This window comes from Orcinus orca, chromosome 8, assembly GCF_937001465.1.
Source record: "Orcinus orca chromosome 8, mOrcOrc1.1, whole genome shotgun sequence".
In the NCBI taxonomy this organism is placed as follows: Eukaryota; Metazoa; Chordata; class Mammalia; order Artiodactyla; family Delphinidae; genus Orcinus; species Orcinus orca.
Window position 1 is genome coordinate 32,144,994 of NC_064566.1, and position 19,046 is coordinate 32,164,039.

Below are 19,046 nucleotides of genomic sequence, written 5' to 3' on the forward strand. Positions count from 1 at the left end.
AAAGATGTTTAAAAAAAAAAAAAAAAGAAAGAAAGTTGCCAAATATTTACTGCTGTGAAGAATTACTTCTTTTTTTTTGCTAATATAATGCTTTTCTTTATTTATTAAAAGAGACATTCCTGCTTTTCTGCGCTACCCAGAGAGGGGTCCATACAGCATTGCTCTGGGTTCATCTCGTTAAGTTAAAGGAAACCCGATCCCTTGATGTCCTGCAAATAAAGGAGAAGGATGTCCTCAAATTCCTTGCAGCAGGAACCCACCTAGGTAGCATCAACCTTGACTACCCAACAGAACAGTACATCTTCAAAATGAAAAGTGATGGTATTACCTCATACACCTAAAAAGGACCTGGGAGAAGCTTCTGCTGGCAGCTCGTGCCACTGGTGCCATTGAAAACGGGGCAGATGTCAGTGTTGTATCCTCCGGGAATACTGGCTAGCAAGCTGTGCTGAAGTTTGCTGCTGCCACTGGACCCCTCGTATTGCTGGCTGTTTTTCTCCTGGAACCTTCCCTAACGAGATCTAGGTAGCCTTCCGGGAGCCACGACTTCCCTTGGTTACTGATCCAGGGCTGATCTCAGAGGTGTCTTACGTTAACCCACCTACCGTCATTGCGTCACACAGACTCTCCTCTGCACTATGTGGACATTGCCATCCCCGAGCAAAGATAAGGGAGCTCACATGATAGCCCGCTGTGGTGGATGTGGCGGAGGGCCGTGTGGAGCGGGGGCGAGGGCGGGGGCGGGGCCGGCGGCGGCGGCGGCGGGGCCGGCAGCGGCGGGAGACGCGGGAAGATCTGCGCATGCGTGGCACTGTCTCCCATGAACCCCCGGGGTCAGATCAGTCTGATCTCTACTACAGAGGTGCTGAAGAGATTGAAAAGGAAGAGCTGGCGGTGGCTGGAAAGGGTGTGACCCAGGAGGAATTTCCAGGTGAATGGACTGCTCCAGCTCCCAATAATTTACTGTACTCGACCTGAGGTTGCAGACAGGTCTGCAGGTGCCCTCTGTGGCCATCCAGCAGTTCCCTCGTGAAGACTGCGGCGCTCAGCTCACTACTGGGGACTGAACTGCAGCTTCCACTGCTCAGGCCACTGAACAGGTAGGAACAGCCACTGAGTGGTCTTAAGTTGTTCTTCCACAGAATCTTAAACAGAAAATGTAAATAAGATTGACAGAAAATATAGTTTCTTAAAAAAAATGACATTCCTGAATTAGATTCAGTAGGATATTTTGTGGGTATGTATGTATATATATACATACATACATACACACAAGCACACACACGTAGGAATGTATCTATCCCCACACATGTATGAATGTGTTTGGGTAATAGAGAAATGGAGAGACAGCTGTGGTTATATATACCTTTTATTCACTCACACATTTACAACAAAAGATATGCATCCCATTTATTGACCAATTAGATATGAACAAATGACTAACCACAATCACACATTTTCACCATGCTAAAAGTTTTCTTTTTAAAAAATGCATCTAAGTTTTTCTTTTAGATTAACCTACGTTTTATTTCTAATTAAAGTATAATACTGGAGTTCAAAATAGCTGATACAACTTAACTGTTAAGAGTTTCAGAAGTAAAGTGATTTCTGTCATACTTGTGTTTTATTTTTTATTTCCCCTGGATTTTTTGAAAGCAGATTATGGGGGAATATGAAAACTCTCAATACTTTTCTTATTGTTTTAATCCAGGATATTAGACCTGATAATGGTTTTGCATATGGCATCAATTGTGGAGTCTTTAAGATACAAGTGTTGTTTGCCTGATTCCATAAATATGACATTAATATAGAAATTCTTTGAAGATGGTAAAAGAGACTATATACATATGTTTGTTTCTCTGTGTGTATTTCTTAGTGAATTCTTTGTTATTTTTCTCCATGATTTGATTTATCTTTTCAATCATAGCTATACAAAGGTTCACCTCATTTATAGTTTTATTTTGTGTTATTTCAATAACCATATTTGTTTTCAAGTTTTGCAGCTGTTTTTATAGCACCTAGTGCTAATGTTTTTTCACTCTGAAAATGGTTCATGTGTATCAGGCTTTTATTTTAAATGTTATTATTTCATTTGTATCTTTGAGATTCCTAAATATTATTTTGAAATCTTGTTACCCTGTCCTGTAAAATTGATTTTTCTTGCAATGCCTCCCTCTGTGGTCTGATTTAGACTTTATTTACTTTCTTAGAAATAGATTTCTTATATATCTTAGAATATGGGTTCAAAGACTTATTTTGTGGGGAAATTTTCATTTTCTGTTTGATCTTTTAACTTTGCTCCTCTTTTCTACTCTGCTCACCTATACCTGTTGAGCAGGACTGTGATTGCCTGAACCTGATTCCAGTTTCCCCAGTCAGAAATCAGGTCTTACATGAGTTTTAGGGCTCTTTCTACAGGGAGATACTGTGACATCAGACGTCCATTCACCAACAAGTTAGTAACTCATCTCATGCTGCGTATTTATCACAAATGTGAGATGTTCCTAGGTACACTTCTTTCCTGTGTGTGTGGGCTTGGGGAGTTGGAGACTCCTTTTACAAGTAAAGAAATTCTAACCTTGTCCTCACTTCAACCTATGAGTTCAGCTGTAGTGCTATCTTTTTTTGGCATATTTTTATCCCTATAGTTAATCAAAGCTGAATTGCAGGCTGCACCTTCATTTTGTAAAGTTCAGAGAACAAAATTCTGCTTTGACTCTCTCCTGCTTCTGACCCAAGAACATGATAATCTTGTTTTTGTGTTTATTTTTTAAATAAGAGAAATTTATTTTGTCACTATTATGAAGGTTAGAAGTTAGGGATCAAGACGACAGCAAAGTTGGTTTCTTCTTCTTCTTTTTTTTTTTTTTTTTTCGGTACGCGGGCCTCTCACTGTTGTGGCTTCTCCCGTTGCGGAGCACAGGCTCCGGACGCGCAGGCTCAGCGGCCATGGCTCACGGGCCTAGCCGCTCCGTGGCATGTGGGATCTTCCCGGACCAGGGCACGAACCCGTGTCCCCTGCATCAGCAGGCGGACTCTCAACCACTGCGCCACCAGGGAAGCCCTCTTCTTCTTTTTTAATTGAAATATAGTTGATTTATAATGTTTCAGGTGTACCCCAAAGTGATTCAGTTATACATATATATATTTTCTTTTTCAGATTCTTTTCCATTGTAGATTATAGAAGATACTGAATATAATTCCCTGTACAATACAGTAGGTCCTAGTTGTTTATCTATTTTATATATAGTAATGTCTATCTTTTTTTTTTTTTTTTTTTTTTTTTGCGGTACGCGGGCCTCTCAGTGTTGTGGCCTCTCCCGCTGCGGAGCACAGGCTCCAGACGCACAGGCTCAGCGGCCATGGCTCACGGGCCCAGCCGCCCCGTGGCACGTGGGATCCTCCCGGACCAGGGCACGAACCCGTGTCCCCTGCATTGGCAGGCGGACTCTCAACCACTGTGCCACCAGGGAAGCCCAGTAATGTCTATCTTTTAAGCTATTCTTGTTTTTGAGCTAAGGTATTTCTTTTTGGTTTTCTTCATATGTGCTTTTTTTGCTTTGTTTTGTTTTGTTTTGCTATTGTTACGTTTTATACAAAAAGGAGTGTATTGATCTCTAAACCTATGGAATCCACCATTAACTTTTAAATATCCTTTTATTTTTGATATGCACTTACTTATCTGTTGTCTTGTTCCTCTTTATATTTTCAGGTGTTTTTCTAAAAATTTTGAAAAAGTCCCGTCCATCAAATAATGACTTTTTTTTTTACCTTTACCCAGTCAGAGAGAGTCTCAGTGAAAAAATAACTCTCAAGTTATATGGATCAGGAGTTAGTTTCCACCCAGTTCCAAGCTTCTCAAGTTGGTTTCTTTAGACATGCTAGAGAGGATCATTTAGTTATTTCGATTAAATTATGGATAGATATGTCTATATATCTATTTAATATATCACCCCCAACTATATATCTATATATAATTTAATAAAAATAACTAAGTATATATATGATGTTTATAAATACACTTAAAATGTATTATATTTTATATATAAAGTTCTGTTTTCATCATATTATGTTTCTGTGTAAGAAAATGCTAATGACCTCTAATTGTTTTTCATATCAAATATCAGTTCCTCATGTATCTTTTTCAGAAATACTGACTTTTCCCCCTATGTTACATTAGAAGCATTCTCTTTAATTGATATGAAAAGGGGTGAATTAAGTCCAACAACTGTTTCTTCAACTGGTTTTTCTGTGCATATTAATGTCCTGAGGCAACACAGTTTGGGCCTTTAAGCATCTTTTTTTATATCAGGATGCTAAAATAAATATTTTAAGAATTATAATACAAGAATAGAATATATATCAGTTTTATGAATACTTTGGGTAGAATGAAATAATTATTTTAAGGGTATTCTCAGAAATGATATATAGTACCCCAAAATCTTATCTGCATGTGATTAGAATAAGAATATAGAGGATACTGTGGAAAAGAGAGTGAGCTCTGCAGTTAAATTCACCTGGTCTGAAACCCTAGCTCCATAGTTTACTAGCTATTTAACCTGACCACTCTGGCCTAGAGGCCCTAATCATAGAATGGGAATAATAATAGTAACTGTCTCATAGAGCTGATGAAGGTATAGAGATAACAGAAGTAATGCACTTAGCAAGTGTTTTGAAAAAAATTGTAAGTGGTCAATAAATATTAGCTGTCCTTATTCATAATTATCAGTATAATTCTCAATAGGTTACTTGTTTCTCTCTACATACTTCACTAAGGACCAGCCTGGAGTATCTATTTTCCACCCTGTACTTTTCCAAGTTAGGCATGATCTTCAGGCCCCAGACACAAATTCCTCCTCCTCTAGAAACTTTTTGCCGATTAGCTCCGTGTCACTGGATTCTCCTAAATTCTATATTCTTATATTTGTTTTCAGCTTGTGCTTTGTTCACTTCATTTTATAACCTAGAACCTTTTTTTTAAAATTAAAAGTCTTAAGAAAAATTGCCAGATTCGTTAAATCAAAAACTATACAATATTCTTCACACGGAAGGCACTTAATAAAATTTTAGTTAAATACCTACTACAATCAAACCTGAAAGTATCAGTAGTGGAATATATAAGCTATGCATTTACCCATTTATAAATAGATAATTCTCAAAGTATGCATTGTTTTTTTTTTTATTTTTACATCTGTGCCATTGTATTCCTTAGTGCTGTATAGAATTTTAGTCTAGTAAAAAAAAGTAGTATTCATAATTCTTATGGGAGATTTTGTTTGTCTGGAACACTGTAGTTAAATGCTGCTTTTAAAAAATAAGGATGAAATTTCATTTAAGCTACCTGAAAATAAATGATAAGTCCAATAATTTTTTTAAGTTTAACATGGTATGGAGTAGGAACTAAATGTTTTTTACACAAATGCAAGTTTAAGCCTATTGGAATGGAAAGAAAATTTGTAGTAGCAAGAGACTCCCGATAATTAACGTTAGTCCAAAGGGGTGAATAGGTTTGATAAGGGAAGTTTTACTTTTTGTCCAGTCTTTAGAGAGATAAGCCTATTTTACAGGCTAGTTCCATGGGCAGGCCAAGCTTATATTGACTGAAAATCTGATTCTTCCTTAGAAAACAGTTTGGTATGATTACTATAACTCCTCTCCTAGAACTATTATACGTCATTTATTACAGCACAATTTAGATCTAGTTCACATAGAACAAATTGAGCCGTGTTGTCTTTACCACTAGTTAGATTTCAGCTTGATGTCTGTTCAAATCATTCTTAAGCCTGAGTAGGTCTTACAGGCAGTTTTAAGACGAACTGCTTAGCATTTTCCATTTAACAAAATTAGTTCAAGGATTTAGATAGGAAATGTTGAAGGCTGTTTGACACCAAAATCAAGATATACCTTAACAAGCATCATACTTATCTGCTACAACCATCGTCCTAAGCATACTTGCTTGTTTTTATCCTCAAGCTTATGTTCATAATTTTAATACTGCCAGTTTGTTTTTCCTTTCCTAGATCTTTAAACACTGAATAACAGTGTTATAGTAATTTCATGCTGAGTGATCAGACATGTTGTAAGGGGAATAGTGGCTACTTGTAGAAAACATGTGCTATATGAATTTTCTCTTTTGAAAGTCAGTTATATCAATGTGAACTTTATACATGTGAATTAATATTTCAGTTTTTCAGGCAACATTATTTGTCTACACAATGTGTCTGTCTACATACATCATTATAAAAGTTTAATCTCTTTATGATGGTACTTGAAACACTTCAAGCTCAAGGGTACCTTTCTGCATATCTACACTAGCTTCTAACAACGTCTAAAATGTCACCATTGAAGTTATTTCATTTATAGGTTCTTCATTTATAGGTTCATTGCCATACAGTCATTCATCTATCAAGCATTCATTGAGTATTTGTATGAACCAGATATAAAGGCATAATATAAGATACTTGACATAAAAGTCCTCACTGATTATTGGAAAATGGACATAAATGGTATAATACACTAAACTGTAATAAGTCTATCTTAAAACTCTTTGACATTTTCAAACTTGTTTTTATGCATTGCTTTGCATTTTGATTCTTAAAAGCTCCACTAAGCACAACCACCTTTCCAGGCGTATAGATTTGAATCAGGCCAACTAGAAATCTAATGTGTGTCTTCTTAATGTGTGTACCACCGGTAGATCTTTGCTACTGAATGTGCTAGAACATGTTTTGCGATTTTAAAAATAAATAAATTGTTATTTGACAACAATCCTAAAAAAAAAAGTATAAAAGTATATATCACTATTTAAAATAAAGCATATTGGACCTTCACATAAACTGCATATTTCCTGGGAAATTATATCAGAAAATATTTGGAAGATAATATCAGTAATTGATAGTTAATAGAATATAGAATATCATTAAATTTATATCATAATTTTTATAAAGCATGTGTTTCTAAGGCTTTTTGACAGCTATGCTGAGATGCAATTTACATGTCATACCATACAATTCAGTTTTTAGTGTATTCATAGAGTTGTACAACCATCAGGACAATCTTATTTAAAATATTCTCATTATCATGAAAAGAAATTTAATATCCCTGGATACAGGATGGTAGTCCAGTTGTTTAAAAAAATATCACTGCTGAATGGACTAATATATCATAAGAAACAAATTGACTAGCCAGTGGAAAGTATCAATATTCAAGACGTGTGAAAGATTTGTAGCTCTAAGAGCAGTGAGATCCAATGGCTATTGCAAAGTGCCATTTACATTCACAAAAAGATAATGAACAGCTCAGGGTGAGTGACAGGCAATTAAAATCAAGGTATGAAACCTGGGGAGCCTCTTTGATGAGCTCTCATCACCCATTGTGGGGAGAAAGGAGAAGTCAAAGACCAAGCACAGACCTCAATAGTTAGAGAGATTGAACACCAAGGATAGTTAAAGGCTGAACTAAGATGGTCTGCTTTAACAAGGCAAAGGCTCAGGCTGGGAAAACTCTGACCTGCATGATGCAGACGTCTGAGTGGGTGCCTGTGAAGATTTTCACTTCCCTGAATACTCTGAACCTTTTCAACCCGAGCACATGGCTCACCCCATGACACCAAAATTTTGACACCAAAATCAAGATATAAGTGGTAGAATTAATTTCTTCTATGAAGGAAGAAAATGCAGAGACCTCCCCTCCACAAGACAACACCTGCTCTCTTTAGGAACTGCCCCTCTTCCCCTCCTGTTTTACTAGGTTTATAATTAGAATTATGCCACAGCATGAGCCAGCATGACATACGCTGAACCTGATAGTGGAGAGAAAGGTCTAATACTCCAAAGGAGCTGCAGGGCCTAACAGGAATCTATTACTTTGGATTTTCCACCACTACCCAACCATGTGGACTGCCTCATTTATACAGACAAGTCTACATTATAGTCGGTTCAGGATAAATCATGCTGTGCTAATAACAAATGACCCTATAATCTCAGAATCCAATTGATTTACCACAGTCATGCTGGTTTATTTGCTACACATCTACCAAGGAAGAGCTGCCACTCAGCTCCGTGAATTGTCCCTGTGGGACTCAGTCTGACAGAGCAGGCTCAATTTGGAACAATGGTTCTCTTTATAGAGAACATGAAAGAAGAAGGCACTGACTCAAATCTTCATCTTGGAAGCTATTCACATGACTTCTTCTCATGTTTCACTGGTAAAAAAGAACCTCACAGTCCATTCTGCCATCAGCAGGACAGGTATTTTAGAATAGGCAGGTAATATTACAAACATTAATACAAACTGCCACATTTTAAAATTTTTTAATAGATTTTTATTGGAGTATAATTGCTTCATAATACTATGTTAGTTTCTGTTGCACAACAAAGTAAATCAGCCATATGCACACACGTCTCCGTGTCCCCTCCCTCTTGAGCCTCCCTCCCATCCTCCCTATCCCACCCCTCTAGGTCATCGCAAAGCAAGGAGCTGATCTCCCTGTGCTATGCTGCTGCTTCCCACCAGCCAACTATTTTACATTCGGTAGTCTATATCTGTCGTTGCTACTCTCACTTCACCCAGCTTCACACTCCCACCCCATGTCCTCAAGTCCATTTTCTATGTCTACCTCTTTATTCCTGCCCCACAACTAGGTTCATCAGTGACATTTTAATTTTTTTTAAGATTCCATATATATGCTTTATTTGTTTTACTCTTTCTGACTTACTTCACTCTGTATGATAGACTCTAGGTCCATCCACCTCACTACAAATAACTCAATTTTGTTTCTTTTTATGGCTGAGTAATATTCCATTGTATATATGTGCCACATCTTCTTTATACATTCATCTGTCAATGGAAATTTAGGTTGGTTCCATGTCCTGGCTATTGTAAATAGTGCTGCAATGAACAGTGGTACATGTCTCTTTTTGAATTATGATTTTCTCAGGGTATATGCCCAGTAGTGGGATTGCTGAGTCATATGGTAGTTCTATTGTTAGTTTTTTAAGGAACCTCCATACTGTTTTCCATAGTGGTTGTATCAATTTACATTCCCACCAACAGTGCAGGAGGGTTCCCTTTTCACCACACCATTTCCAGCATTTATTGTTTCTAGATTTTTTGATAATGGCCATTCTGACCAGCATGAGGTGATACCTCATTGTAGCTTTAATTTGCATTTCTCTAATAATTAGTTATGTTGAGCATCTTTTTATGTGCCTCTTGGCCATCTGTATGTCTTCCTTGGTGAAATGTCTATTTAGGTCTTCCACCCATTTTTTAACTGGATTGTTTGGGGTTTTTTTGATATTGAGCTCCATGAGCTGTTTGTATATTTTGGAGATTAATCCTTTGTCTGTTCTTTCATTTGCAAATATTTTCTCCCATTCTGAGGGTTGTCTTTTTGTCTTGTTTATGGTTTCCTTTGCTGTGCAAAAGCTTTTAAGTTTAATTAAGTCTTATTTGTTTACTTTTGTTTTTATTTCTGTTATTCTAGGAGGTGGATCAATAAAAGATCTTGCTATGATTTACATCAGAGTGCTTTTCCTATGTTTTCCTCTAAGAGTTTTATAGTGTATTATCTTACATTTAAGTCTTTAATCCATTTGGAGCTTATTTTTGTGTATGGTGTTAGGTAGTGTTCTAATTTCATTCTTTTACATGTAGCTGTCCAGTTTTCCCAGTGCCACTTATTGAAGAAGCTGTCTTTTCTCCATTATATGTTCTTGCCTCCTTTGTCATAAATTAGGTGCCCATATGTGTGTGGGTTTATCTCTGGGCATTCTATCTTGTACCATTGATCTATATTTCTGTTTTGGGGTCAGTACCATACTGTTTTGATTACTGTAGCTTTGTGGTATAGTTTGAAGTTGGGGAGCCTGATTCCTCCCGTTCCATTTTTCTTTCTCAAGATTGCTTTGGGGCTTCCCTGGTGGCACAGTGGTTGAGAGTCCGCCTGCCAATGCAGGGGACACAGGTTCATGCCCCGGTCCGGGAAGATCCCACATGCCGCAGAGCGGCTAGGCCCATGAGCCATGGCTGCTGAGCCTGTGCGTCCAGAGCCTGTGCTCCGCAACGGGAGAGGCCACAACAGTGAGAGGCCCGCGTAACACACACACACAAAAAAAAGATTGCTTTGGCTATTCAGGGTCTTTTGTCTTTCCATACAAATTGTAAAATTTTTTGTTCTAATTCTGTAAAGAATTCCATTGGTAGTTTGATCGGGATTGCATTGAATCTATAGATTGCTTTGGGTAGTATTATCATTTTCACCATATTGATTCTTCCAATGTGTTCTGATTAACTGTTTTCCTATAGATGAATATTTTGGTTGTCTTACATGTTTCATCATTCTAAATTATGCTAAACAGAACATGTATCAACACATACACACTTTTCACATATTATTTTTTAGGTTAGGTTTAAATAATACAAAGAATATAGAATTCTTTTTCAGATCTGAAAATCTTCAGATCAACCTTTATATGTCTCTGCCTTTCTCTCTATTTTTTTTCTTTTTCTCATTTTTGTAAATTGCTTCATTCTTCCAAAAGTGTCTGACAAAAATTCTTCTAAAGAAGGCATCATTACAGTGATAAGGCAGAGTACAGAACCACCTTTACCTTTGGTCATTAAAAAATGAACATTTTCATCTACCAAGGAAGGAGAGGAGAGGAGGAAGGACAGTCTGCACTGCTCTGGCACTGCATTACTCCCCACTGTTCTATGTCTTTTCTCCTTGCAGACACAGGTTGTGTAGGGAGTCAATTATTTACAAGTTTTGTGTACCATTGGTACACAAAGTACACAAGTTGGTACTGCATTGGGTCTAGTACCAACTTCTGATCAACTCTTGTATAACTTCTATTCCAGCTTTTTCATCCCAAGCAGTAATGCAGAGCTGATGTTTCCTACTTAAATGGGATAATGCCATTCTTTTTCAATTTTCAAACCCAGGTGTTTAATGCTAATTCGTGGTTGTAACAGTCTATACAACATGAATTAATTACATCTAGTATATAGGGTGAAATCACAGGTTCAAAATTAAATATGTTTCATGTTGCTACATAAAGAATACAGTTTTTGACAATTTTAAATTAGAAACATATAAATCTTCAGTTGCTGTTCCTTCATTGGTAATGAGAATGATGTTGAAAATTATTTAAGGCCTCAAAGACAATAGCTGTGATTGAGGGTTTCTGAAAATAAGGGAGAATGAGATGGGTATGTGTTCTTAAGCAAGTAGAGGAATTAGACTTATAGTTGGAAAACCTCTGCTATAATAGGAGAAAGAGAAGAAAGTATGTGTGTGGTAATTGGTAATGAGAATGATGTTGAAAATTATTTAAGGCCTCAAAGACAATAGCTGTGATTGAGGGTTTCTGAAAATAAGGGAGAATGAGATGGGTATGTGTTCTTAAGCAAGTAGAGGAATTAGACTTATAGTTGGAAAACCTCTGCTATAATAGGAGAAAGAGAAGAAAGTATGTGTGTGGTAATTGGTAATGAGAATGATGTTGAAAATTATTTAAGGCCTCAAAGACAATAGCTGTGATTGAGGGTTTCTGAAAATAAGGGAGAATGAGATGGGTATGTGTTCTTAAGCAAGTAGAGGAATTAGACTTATAGTTGGAAAACCTCTGCTATAATAGGAGAAAGAGAAGAAAGTATGTGTGTGGCTACTGGCAGGTTTTAAGCTTTGATATAGATCAAGTACAAGTTTTCAGAACTGATAGGCAGAAAGTGACAGACCCTAATGGTTATGAATTAAACTGTAAAGTGGGATAACAGTAGAATATATGTGCTTTTATTTAGATAGACTTGAATCCCAGAATCACAGTTTCCTTTCAACATTACTTTGTGGATATGACACATACACTTTACTCATTAGATTCCTCATTTTAAAATGGACATAATAATTTCACTTAATTTTTTAGGTTGTCACGAGAACTAAATAAACACTGCAAATAAAATGTTGACATTCAATAAATGTGATTGCTTCATTGCTTTATCTTAGATATTAAAGTAAACTACTTTAGGCTTTTCCATTATTTTATTATTCAGTACTAATTTTTGTTTCTTATGAATCTTAAGAGCAATTGTCAGAACTGAGAGGAGACTGAGAATACCAGTATAATATAAAAGGTTGCAGGGCTTCCCTGGTGGCGCAGTGGTTGAGAGTCCGCCTGCCAATGCAGGGGACGCGGGTTCGTGCCCCGGTCCGGGAAGATCCCACGTGCCACGGAGCGGCTGGGTCCGTGAGCCATGGCCGCTGAGCCTGCGCATCCGGAACCTGTGCTCCGCAACGGGAGAGGCCACAACAGCGAGAGGCCCGCGTACCACACACAAAAAAAAAGGTTGCAGGGATACCAGTGTTCCCTGTACGTCTAACATTAGTGAACTGTGTAGAAATGTCTCCTCTGAAAATTATTCTCTGATCTTTATGGTTAGCGTATTTAGAAAGTACACTAAATCTATTTCATTGACAAATTTATAGTTGATATATATTTTTTAATTTAACTCAGCTGGATTCTCTAAAATATCATCTGAATATTAAACAATGAAATTATCAAATATATTGTTCATGGTTCAATTCTCTTGATTTCATGGATTAGTTCTTAACTTAAAGTCAGAAGTTGGTGTTCATAGAGCTTCCCAGTGGCCCTCCTTAGAGGTGGACAAGAAATGGGGAAAAATGGAATTGAAATTCACCGTAGAGAATTTGTTTAGAGAATTTGTTTTCTCTAAACTTTTCCTTATAATATATATGATCTAGAGAGATTATATTTACCTTAAGTCAGTTAGTCAAACCTCAATTTTAAATTAGGTCTATAAAAAGAGAAAGTCGACAATTATCTGAGAACTAAAAGGTGAGGAAAACTCATGTATAAAAAAGGTACTTATTTAGCACATGTGATCAAAGTCTTATGAAAGAAAAAATATTCAGTAGAAAATATTATAGTTAAGTTTTTCCAAAGGTTTATTCCTTGGGATGTTAATAAATAACATGCATAAATCATCAGCTGCAAAAGCAGTAACAGTACAGGGATGGGGCACACTAAGTTTGGAATCACTGATTCCAAACAAATATTAACAAGGAATATTAATATTCCAAACAAATATTAATATTTGTTTAATATAAACAAATATTAACAAGGCAATTTACTGCAGGACTTCTCAGAACTTTTTTTTTTTTTTTTCGGTATGCAGGGCTCTCACTGTTGTGGCCTCTCCTGTTGTGGAGCACAGGCTCTGGACGCACAGGCTCAGCGGCCATGGCTCATGGGCCCAGCCGCTCCGCGGCATGTGGTATCTTCCCGGACTGGGGCACGAACCCGTGTCCCCTGCATCGGCAGGCAGACTCTCAACCACTGCACCACCAGGGAAGCCCTCAGAACCTTTAATACACACTTATACTCGTTCAGTCTTCAAGAGGAACATGTAACATATAACATTTCTCAAATGTGTTTAATCACAGAACACTTTATTAACAATAAAACCTCTTGGAAATATTCTTAGAAAACAGGGATCAGGTAGACAGCTAAAAAGAAAGTTAGACAAGAAAAGTTTAGGAAGTAGATTGGCACAAACAAAAAAATGGAAATGCATGAACTAATATATTGGTATTTTTTTTTCCTGAGAAAAATGACACACACACATACATACACATACAAACACACTCATATATGAGAAATCTTACAATGTCACAAACCAGTCCTCCTTAGTTTTATATTAAATGATTCACCAACATTAAAAAGACTAAATTTACATACTATTGGGACTCTTCTTTGAAATACTGGGAGATTTGCAATATTAAAAAATATATACTTTAATAATAAATAATGTGTAAATACAATCAATAAAGTAGGTTTTAATATTTCCAAGATACTAAACTAGAAGAATTAACCCTGGACTGAACAGGAAAGCAATTTAACCATCAGTTTTAATTGGATGAATGAAATGATTATGAAGCTTGTTAGTGTATCATCACATGAAAAATCTTGCTCATACTTTTCAAACCAATGCCCTCAGTTGAAAGTTTAGCATCATACAGCCTTGACAAAAAGGATTTCCAGATAAAAGCTCAACTTATGAAAGATAAAAACAATATTAAGAGGACAGCAGATGTTAATGTACCAGGTATTCTATGCAGAACCTCTATTTTCACACATTCTAGGTAGAGAATCTGACATTTATACCATTTTGAGGAATGCTTATGATTATTGTTTTATAGTAACTTAGTTTTTCTTTGGAGAAAGTATATATTTTTTGTGGTATTGACACTGCTATAAGAGTAAAGGGGAAAAAGAGAAAGAATGAGGAATTAAAAAAAATAGAAAAGAAAATGGAGAGGGAAGTTTCTTCTCACTGTATTAAACTCGGGTATATACCAATTGGGACATTCTTTTTTATACTTGTTTGTATTGTCTCTTCCTAGAATACCTATTTCTTCCTTTCTAATTGGCTAAATCTTAGATTTATTTCAACAATTAACTCTAGAAAACCTTCCTTGATCTTGCCCACCTACATGGGTCTGAATTAAGTGGCCCTTTTCTGTGCTACCCTGGGATTGGGCTGTATGACAGCATTGGTAGTTTTTACCATCCTGTATAATAATCACACACACATCTATTTCCTGCATTAAACTGAGAGCTTCCTGACTATGGAGACGGTCTAATCCATTTCTTATCATGGACACCTACACTGGCTCATCTTAGTGCTAACATTAATTTTATACATTAATTCAATAATAACAGCAAAATTGATCACCTACTATAGTTAAACCTTGAATGATGCAGAAGGGGTGGTGGTTAGCGGGCCCATCCCCACAGAGTTGCAAATCTGCGTATAAATGTATAGTCAGCCCTCCATCTGGGTGCTTCCGCATCTGAGGATTCAACCAAGATTGTGAAGTACTGTAGTACTATATTTAGTGAAAAAAATCTGAGTGGAAGTAGACCCAAACAGTTCAAGCCCGTGTTGTTCAAGCATCAACCGTACATATCAGGCAGTATGACAGGCAATGATACCACAATGTTGACCAATACCAGACACATGAGTGCCTGTCCTCATGACCTGTGCAGATTGAGGAAAGACTCCTGGAAGCAATGGCAAACACACATATCACCTACGCCAGCAGCACTGTCAATCACAGTCATGAAAATCCATCTTTAGTTGGCTGCTATAGCCATGCAGGAAGGATATAGCTAATAAGCTTAATGTTCTATTATTGGGGAAAAAGTTTCCTTTTATTTTAGTAGCTCTTAATATGACCAATGACAGTGGTCCCAAACTGGAGCATTGTAGTGAATCAACCATCTTGAGCCATAAAGCTGTTTCTCAGGGCACAGGTGAAAAGAATAAATTCACTTGGAGTGAATTTTCTCCTATGTTCATACGTGCTAACTTATAAAAAACAAAAAAGCCAAGGGCAAAATATTTACATTTCAGAAGTGGTCAATGATAAATGAAATAAATGCCAACCAAAGCTTTAAAATAATTATAAGTAAATAGTATACTTTGCAATGGAATATTACTCAGCCATAAAAAGAAACGAAATTGAGTTATTTGTAGTCAGGTGGATGGACCTAGAGTCTGTCATACAGAGTGAAGAAGGTCAGAAAGAGAAAAACAAAATACTGTATGCTAACACATATATATGGAATCTAAAAAAAAATGGTACTAATGAACCTAGTGGCAGGATGGGAATAAAGACGTAGACATAAAGAATGGACTTGAGGACACGGTGGGGAGGGGGAAGCTGGGGCAAAGTGAGAGTAGCATTGACATATATACACTACAGAATGTAAAATAGTTAGCTAGTGGGAAGCAGCCACGTAGCACAGGGAGATCAGCTTGGTGCTCTGTGATGACCTAGAGGGGTGGAATAGGGAGGGTGGGAGGGAGGCTCAAGAAGGAGGGCATATGGGGATATATGCATGCATATGGCTGATTCACTTTGTTGTACAACAGAAACTAACACAGTATTGTGAAGCAATTATACTCCAATAAAGATCTATTGAAAAAGAAAATAGCATACGTTGGAAACATCACAAGGAGGGGAGAAGTCTGCCTCTTACTGTGAGCTCAACTTTAGCAGAGTCTGCCCGGGGCATGAGAGACATGTTTTCAAAGATATTGTCTGCCTCTCATCTCATGGATGATATTCATGACCCAATGAAGTCTTAGAACCACATGTTTACTCTGGGACTCATGAAATCCCTCGATGAATTATCCAGGAGGATTTTTGTGAGTCTAACTTGTCAAGTCCCTCAATTTTAGAAACAGAGTACTTTCAAAGTTGTTCAGACTAAGATGTCAATTCTTTCCCCCTTTCTCCCTTTCTCCCTCTCTTTCCCTAAAACTCTATTCAATATTTTCTCCCCCAGAACTCTATTTCAGATGCTTGGAGATTTATTCCTTTAAAGCAGTTACTGGTGTATTTACACGGTATTTATTGAGCACCTACTATACACCAGGCACTCTTCTAGACACTGAGACCACACCTTTGAGCAAAACAGATTATATTCCTGCTCAAATGGAGCTTATAACAATGAAAAGTTTATCTTGATATCAAATATGAATTTTTCTAAGGACTGAATTACTATTTATTATTTATAGTAAGTTTTAAAAAGTTGACTTTCACACACATAAAAGTTAAAATGGATGCAAGCAGAGAAATAAGAAACAAACAATGTGCAATGGGACAAACCTAATTTATCTGTGATATTCTTACATTATTGAGAGGTTCAGAAATCTTTGTCTTTTATAGTACTGATGTGAAGTACAGAGGTAACATACTAAAAATAAAATGCTTGATGTTATCACAAACCTCATATCAAAATGTTATCATTAATCATTTAGATCATGTGTTTACCTTTACACCTAAAGTTTATATTTATAGAAAGTTTATGTTAAGAAATCCTTATATTTCAGTATGAATGTTGTGAAAACTATAACCTTAAAAGATTATTTATTTGCTTTCTCAGTGTCCTCTATTCTACCCTTATTACAGCTGGTAATTTTACAAACAACCTTTTGTTCATGTTTCTGCTAACTGCTCTAAAAGTATTGCCATCAGGTAAGAGGATGCGAAACATTTATTGGGTACAATCATTATAAATCTCTATAGTGTTATCTTATTCCTTTAAAGAGCAGAAATCTATTTTCAACATTAAGCAGTAGTTAGGTCAGATCTATTGTTCAGGTAGACATCAGTTAAATTTGGCAATTTTCTCACCTTTCTTTCTGCTACCCAAAATAATCCTTTGGTGTATCTTTACAGACTTTTGTTCTAGCATTCTACTAGGGAAATATCTTGAGAGCAGAAGTTTCCGTTTACCCCAGTTCTCTCTACTGGATTGTGTGTGTGTGAGTTTTCTTTCACTCTATTATTTATCTCTGATTACTTGACACTTAATCCTTGGAAAATATGCTAAAATGGAAAATTAGAATAGAAGCTATTTTGGGACTCAAAAAAAGCATCTGTGAATGACTAAGAGCCCAGTAAACCAATGCAGTTCTAATAGGATGAAGGGGACTCACTGGTGAATGGAGAAAAGATGCAGAGTCTAGGGAAAGCATCTTAATTTTCAGAAGAGAAATGAGTGATACAACATTTACAGAGTACCTGTTCTGCATCCTTTGCTGCCTTATGCAATGAAAATATTTAACTGAATTACACTCACCCCTCACCCCCGCAAAATGCCACAACACTTCTGTAAAGGTTATTTGACTTTTATTTTTTAAAGTGCAGGAATTGAGATCAAGATTAAATAATAATTCATCCAGGGTCACCCAGCAAGCGGTTACACACTGAGCTGAAATTTGAAACAAGGTGTTTCTGACTCCTGAAGGAAGCTATTTGCTTTCCTTTTCTACTTTACTGAAAGATGTAGGGGCAATGCCTGATCTCTTAAAGTTCAAACTGAGGAAGATTCCTCTAGAAAGTTCTCCTTAGGAAGGTTTAATTAACCCTTGGTCAACTTACATCTGAAAACATTAAGACACAAACCCAGTATCTCATGCAAGATATTTTTCATTTTGATTTGTTTTTTCTGTTATCTTTAATAGTAACAACTAAGGTTTACTGAATAGTGTCATAATGGTTTCTAGAATATAATAGTATAATGGTCCCTGGAATATAGAATGATATATATTCAGTATACTCTTATAACAGTATAATAGTTCCTAAAAAAAATTATATACACATATATATGTATATATATATGTATATATATGTATATATATGTGTATATATATATATATGCATTTTATCCCAAAACATACAGTCCTACAAGACAGCAGGTTAGATCTTATCTCTATTTAATATATGAAGGAACCAAAATTCAGAGAGATGGAATGTTTTACCCAAGGTCACACAGCTGATGACTGGGAAAGCCAGGTTCTTTGCATTGTATCCTGATGACTTTTTAAAGATGGTTTGCAAGTACAGTGAGCCCTCCATATCAGTAAGTTCCACATCTGCAGATTCAATCAATATTCAAAAATATTTTGGAAATAAAATTAAGAAAAAATTTATAAAGTTCCCATAAGAAAAAATTAAATTTGCTGCACACTGACAACTACTTACATGGCATTTACAGCTACTTATAGAACCTTCACATTGTGTTAGGTATTATCAGTAATCTAGAGATGATTTAAAGTATACAGGAGGATGTACCTAAATTATATGCAAATACCACCCCATTTTCTATAAGGGACTTGAGCATCACAGATTTTAATATCTGTAGGCTTCCTGGAACCAATTCCTCTTGGAAACCGGGGAAAGATGGTACCTCTAAGGACACAGAAGAAGCAGCCTGGGCACATACCTACTACACTGCACAGGCACCAGTACCCACTCCTACTATATCATGTTCTGCCAGGGTGTTTTCACACAAGTGCTTTAACTCAAAAATCAGAGCCTTGCAATTTACTCGTGGCATGTGAAACATGTGGACAGCAGCTTATATTAGGGGGAAGATCAATTTCAGACATAATTAAGAGACTGAACTTTGGAATCAGAAAGATCTGTGTTTAAATACCAGTTCAAC

The 19,046-nt window shown here is 36.5% G+C and overlaps 1 pseudogene; it reads left to right on the forward strand.

The window, feature by feature from the left end:
• The first annotated feature begins 200 nt into the window (after positions 1-200).
• On the forward strand, positions 201-824 carry LOC101282372 (40S ribosomal protein SA-like; annotated as a pseudogene).
• The last annotated feature ends 18,222 nt before the right edge of the window (positions 825-19,046 follow it).